Below are 6,858 nucleotides of genomic sequence, written 5' to 3'. Positions count from 1 at the left end.
GGTTACACCATCGACTCGCTTGAGGCAGGAAGAGAACCTCGGGTCTGGCGATGAAGAAATGAACGCCAGGCCAACATCAACGTAAGACCACATGATCGAAGTTCCCCTACTTTTTTAAAGAGTATTTTTAATGAAACCCATGAGCACGGGTCGGCGTTGACGAACAGAAAAACAATCAGGTTGCACCTGCAAAAATGAAACTGATTGAAATAATTAAAAGAAAAGGAAAGACTATTTTAGTAGTTACATTTGAATATGATTGTAAGAAAAAAAGGAAAAAAACATGATTAATTAACATATACCCTGGATAACGGCATATTTGAATGAACGGAAGGTGAGTAAGTGTGTTTTTATTATTACGCCACTCTTAACAAGATTCTAACAATATCACAGCGGAAACTAGAAATGGGCTTGACACGTTCTACCCATATGAGAAAACGAACCTGGGTCTTCTGTGGGATGAGCTGTAACCACTGGGCTACCCTTGCGCTCCAATGGACGGAGGAATGTCTTAGTACTGGCATGATCATGTCCACTTTCTGTAGTACCAAGGTCCAGTGATGTACTTGCATGCTCAGTGGTTCCACTAGTCAATGCTGAAGACAGATATATCACCTTCTGATGATCACTGGATTGTCTGGTCCAGACTCGATTATTTACAGACCGCCGCCATATAGCTGGAATATTGCTGAGTGTGGCGTAAAACTAAACTCACTCACTCTAAATGATACTGAATCATAGATCAGTAGATCAATGCTCATCATTTCAATCACTGTATTGTCTGGTCTGGACTCCATTATTAATAGACTGCCGTCATATAGCTGGACCATTTGCTGAGTGCTGCGTTAAACAATGAACAAAACCACAAAAGGTACAAAATTAAACATAAAGCATCAACACGAGATGATATCCAGTCTCAATTTTCCATCGAAACGAATCAATTTGGGCCCAAGGCAAAATAGCGTTGACAAGTATACAAATGGTTTGCAGAAATTTTTTGGTGTTTGAGTAAAAAGGTGATTATCACTACTTGTAGCACCCACAAGCACACAGGTTTCACAGTGATGATCACCATGTACACAATTGTCATGAAATAAGTAGGTGATGTGGTTTGCCGTACGCAACATGCGGCAATTTGCCTGCAAGACGAAGTTAAAACCTTCTGCTGTCCTAACATGTCTGAGAATATAGTGTTGGCAGCGAAAATGCGGACTTATAACTGACTTGAAGATGTCCAGTTTGGCTGCACTACTCACAAGCGACGCAGGCTGTATTTCGTATGACGTAGGTGAGTTTATAACACTTCGGACAGCACTGGCTCTCACCCATATCCTGAAACAAAGAAGTGTGTTATGTACACAAAGAACCAAAAGTACTAATTACCCACAAGCCTAAACTTTGCCTGAAGGTCTACAAACATAATGTTGCATTTATCATGTTAATGGACCACTTTCCATTTAAGACACTATGGTATTCATATAGAACAGGAGGAGGAGGCGGAGAGGAGGAGGAGGAGGAGGAAGGTTGAGGAGGAGGAGGAGAGGGAGAATGAGGAGAGGAGGAGGAGGTTGATGATGATAAGGAGAGGAGGAGGAGGAGGATAATGAGGAGGAGGAGGAGAAGAGGAGGAGGAGGAAAGGAGGAGGAGGATGGTTGAGGAGGATGAGGAGGAGAGGGGGGAGGAAGAGGAGAGAAGGAGGAGATTATGATGAGGAGGAGGAGAAGGAGGAGAGGAGGAGGTTGATGAGGAGGAGGAGAATGATGAGGAGGAGGAGGGGAGGATGAGGATGATGAGGATAAGGAGGAGAGGAGGAGGAGGGGAGAGTAGGAGGATGAGGATAGGAGGAGAAGAGAGGAGGAGAGGAGGATAAGGAGGAAGAGGAGAGGATAAGGAGGAAGAGGAGAGGAGGAGGAGAACACTTGGAAAGAGCCCTGATTAATTTGTTTTCTTAGGTGTGCAAGATATATCTAAGAATAGGTCAGTGAAAATACATCTGTATTACCGGTGATTAATAGTGTACCAAGAAACATTGCAGACCATCTGGTTGCTCCCTACTGACAGTTATTTGTTACCTGTATTAGGACCTTCTTTGGAGTGCACATGATACCACCTTCCGTTGAAGACTCAGTGGTACGTAAAACACACTTCGAATCATAAAACAGGAACTGCGAGCACCCTGTGGTACGTCTACAAAGGAATGCGCACATCTTTGATCCAAATAGCCTCTTGAAGTTGGTGATGGTTTCTGATGACCCGTTAGTCACTGACAGTAACATCAGTGAACTCACGCATATAAGCAGCCATAGTTGAATTGCCATTGTGTCTCTAAAAACGATGCGCCTGGTGGAGAAAAGAATAGCATCAGACAGACAGACACACAGACACACAGACAGACAGGTTTATTCACTAATTTAGGCCCAAGGCCCATAATACATACATTTGGCAAAAGTAAACACATTCTGAGTAAAGCTGAGAGTAGTTTAGTATTGATTAATGTTAGATTTTTTTCATTCCTTACATGGCAAACTTGATTTTAACATATGGATAACAACGAATAATGAACTCAAAGTGACCACTAACTTAGTTCTTCCTAACCGCAGTTTGTTATACGCATTTAGACTATGACACACAGCAAGTTGCCAGGACAAAAAGACCCAGTTCGTTACATCCGTCAGTAAGCGTGTTTGCTATAAACGTAGTCGACTATTAGAATTGGTTTGCAGCAACTCGTGTTTGTCGTAAGAGGCTCACGCAAATCAAGACTGGGATAAAGTTTTCTTTTCTGATGAAAGTTCTGTTATGTTTCCCAATCTGTGTGAAAATATGGACAAAAAATCTCCCAATGCCCAAAACACAGCCCCCAAAATTTCACGTTGGGTGGGATATCATCACGTGGAGTGACGCCGTTGTGTACTTTCACTGGAAATTTGATGAAAGAAAGATATGTTGACATCTTAAATGATCACTTCCTTCCAATGTTTCATTAATAGTTGGATTTTCTTGCGTGATAACAACCCAAAAACAAACTGCGGGCTACACACAAGAGTTGTTCTCAGAAGAAAATGTTCAAGTTTTAAATTGGCCCAGCTACAGCCCAGATCTTAATCCTGTTGAGAATGTGTGGGGACTAATGAAGGACAGAACAAACCAAAAATGTCTGAGGAATATTGATATGAAGAAAGAATAGGTCTAATAGTGGGATACGCTATGACACGATTTTCTACAAACTTGATCGGTAGTGTACCTAGGCGCATTCAGTCGTGTATTGCATGGCAAGGCAGTCGCACAACTACTGAAAAGACACTTAGACTGTAAGAGAATCATATCTTAACATATTCAAAAAAGTAAAACTTCTATAGTTTATATACATGTATTAGATATTTGCCGAAACAACATTCTCAGTAATTTCTGGGAATACTGTGAGACTTCAAGATGAGAAATACAAACAATACCAGTCTTCGTGTATGAATCAGTTATTATACAGTGTAAGACCTAAAGATGAGAAATACAAACAATGAAAAACACAATCACATTCAATACTAGTCTTCATGTATGAATCAGTTATTCCACGGCGTAAGACTTAAAGATGAGAAATACAAACAATGAAAAAGACAATCACATTCAATGCTAGTCTACATGTATAAATCAGTTATTCCACGGCGTAAGACTTAAAGATGAGAAATACAAACAATGAAAAAGACAATCACATTCAATACTAGTCTTCATGTATGAATCAGTTATTCCACAATGTAAGACTTCAAGATGAGAAATACAAACAATGAAAAACACAATCACATTCAATACTAGTCTTCATGTATGAATCAGTTATTCCACGGCGTAAGACTTAAAGATGAGAAATACAAACAATGAAAAAGACAATCACATTCAATACTAGTCTTCATGTATAAATCAGTTATTATACAGTGTGAGACCTAAAGATGAGAAATAAAAACAATGAAAAACACAATCACTTTCAAAACTAGTCTTCATGTAGAAATCAGTCATTATACAGTGTAAGACCTAAAGATGAAAAGTACAAACAAAGAAAAACACAATCACATTCAATATTTGTCTTCATGTATAAATCAGTCATTATACAGTGTAAGACCTAAAGATGAGAAATACAAACAATGAAAAACACAATTACATTCAATACTAGTCTTCATGTATAAATCAGTCATTATACAGTGTAAGACCTAAAGATAAGAAATAAAAACAATGAAAAACACAATCACATTCAATACTACTTTACATGTATAAATCAGTTATTCCACGGCGTAAGACTTCAAAATGAGAAATGCAAACAAAGAAAACACAATCACATTCAATACTTGTCTTCATGTATAAATCTGTCATTAGACAGTGTAAGACCTAAAGATGAGAAATACAAACAATGAAAAACACAATCACATTCAATGCTAGCCTACATGTGTGAATCAGTTATTCCACGGTGTAAGACTTCAAGATCAGAAATACAAACAATAAAAAACACAATCACTTTCAATACTAGTATTCATGTATAAATCAGTCATTATACAGTGTAAGACCTAAAGATGAAAAATACAAACAAAGAAAAACACAATCACATCCAATACTAGTTTACATGTTTAAATCAGTTATTCCATGGCGTAAGACCTAAAGATGAGAAATACAAACAATGAAAAACACAATTACATTCAATGCTAGTCTCCATGTATGAATCAGTTATTATACAGTGTGAGACCTAAAGATGAGAAATAAAAACAATGAAAAACACAATCACTTTCAATACTAGTCTTCATGTAGAAATCAGTCATTAGACAGTGTAAGACCTAAAGATAAGAAATACAAACAAAGAAAAACACAATTACATTCAATACTAGTCTCCATGTATGAATCAGTTATTATACAGTGTGAGACCTAAAGATGAGAAATAAAAACAATGAAAAACACAATCACATTAAATATTTGTCTTCATGTATAAATCAGTCATTATACAGCGTAAAACCTAAATGTGAGAAATACAAAGCAAGGAAAACACAATCACATTCAATGCTAGTCTACATGTGTGAATCAGTTATTCCACGGTGTAAGACTTCAAGATGAGAAATGCAAACAATGAAAAACACAATCACTTTCAATACTTGTCTTCATGTATAAATCAGTCATTATACAGTGTAAGACCTAAAGATGAGAAATACAAACAATGAAAACCACAATGACATTCAATACTTGTGTTCATGTATAAATCAGTCATTAGACAGTTTAAGACCTAAAGATGAGAAATACAAACAATGAAAAAGCAGAATCACATTCAACACTACCTTTCATATATGAACAAATTGTCAAACAGCCTACGACTGTGAGATGAGAGAAACACATACATGAAAAACAGAATCACAATCAAACCGAAACAAGTATAAAACAATTACCATGCAACATAGGACTGTGAGGTGTGATGTACAAGCGCGAACAACACAGTCACACTCAACACCAGCCTTCACCTAGGAACCAGTTTTCCAGTCATGCAAACGGATATTGGTATGATCGAAACATTCATGTGATGTTTCGACTGACTACATTTTTGCCTCTCACAACATATCAGAGAAGGTATTTTGTTTCCCATTAAGATATTCAACGTTTCGTAATCCGATCCAATGAATAATTTACGCCATTAAATGGCAATCAGTCAGAAAACCACATTTGACATTTTAATAAATCGTTGTTATGCCCCAGTGACAATACTGCACGATTAGATTACTCCTGAACAGAAAACAGGGATGTATAACTGCAAACAGTCATGAGGAACTCAAGCAATACTTTGTTTCTCCATGTAATTGGTTTTGGTGCATGGATACCTTTCCTACACAGTTAGCAAACATGCGAACAAGGACAACGTGGAAAACTTGCAAGGACAACGTGGAAACCACTGCTCGAGGATCTGAGTAGCCACAAGAACAGTACATCAACATTCATGAAAATACTCTAATCCATATACAGCCACCACAAGTTTTCAAAAATGATTTAACGGCTTATTTTAAGCAGATGAATGGAGGAAATTTGTGAAAATGGGAAAGTATTTCAACAATAGGTTTAGGTGAGGAGAGGTAAAATAGGGTTTAACATCGCACTTAAGAATATTTCGCTCATATGACGACGTGCATGCGTGTGTATGTGTGGCTGCTTGTACTTGCCCAGACTTAAACTGATTTTATAGTGCCAGCTCACTGAGATACCATGCCGCGATTAAACATGAATATCCCACTCAGACATATTATACTGACTCCGAGCCGACCAGTCCTTGTTGTACCCATTAATGCCCAGCGCCAGGCAGGGACCAACAAGTACCATTCTATTGGTATGACGCAGCCGGGAATCGAACCCGCGACCTTCTGCTCTCCGAGCAGCATCTCTAACCACTACACCACGGAGGCGGTCAATAGGTTTAGGTTTCTGAGTCAGTCAGTCAGTCTTATTCCAAGACCTGATGAACATATTTCATGTCAGTATCCACTGTTTATCCTGTGACCGGGTGTAAAAACCCTAGAGTCAACTTTGTGTGCAGAATCTTTCAGTGTTGTCACAACCCCTAGTGTACAGTACACAACCCAGTGCACTCAAAGAACCTACGAATCCGTTGGTAAATGACCAGATGGCGGCCACACTACTTGCGGGTACAGCAACGTCCAGTAAACTGACTATGTGTCCCAGTCCACCCAGCTGTGAATGGGTACCTCGTAAGGATTCGGAAAGCCACATCAACTTGGTGCACCCAGTGGCTGCACGAGATGTACGATCCTCAGCGAGGTGAGATTGAAAATACGATGTGCTGTTGACATTGACATACAATGATCGGGGGAAATAAAGCGCTTTGAGTA

Source organism: Haliotis rubra, unplaced genomic scaffold, assembly GCF_003918875.1.
Source record: "Haliotis rubra isolate DU_JTF1 unplaced genomic scaffold, ASM391887v1 Scf203, whole genome shotgun sequence".
Classification (NCBI taxonomy): Eukaryota; Metazoa; Mollusca; class Gastropoda; order Lepetellida; family Haliotidae; genus Haliotis; species Haliotis rubra.
This window is presented reverse-complemented; position numbering follows the sequence as displayed.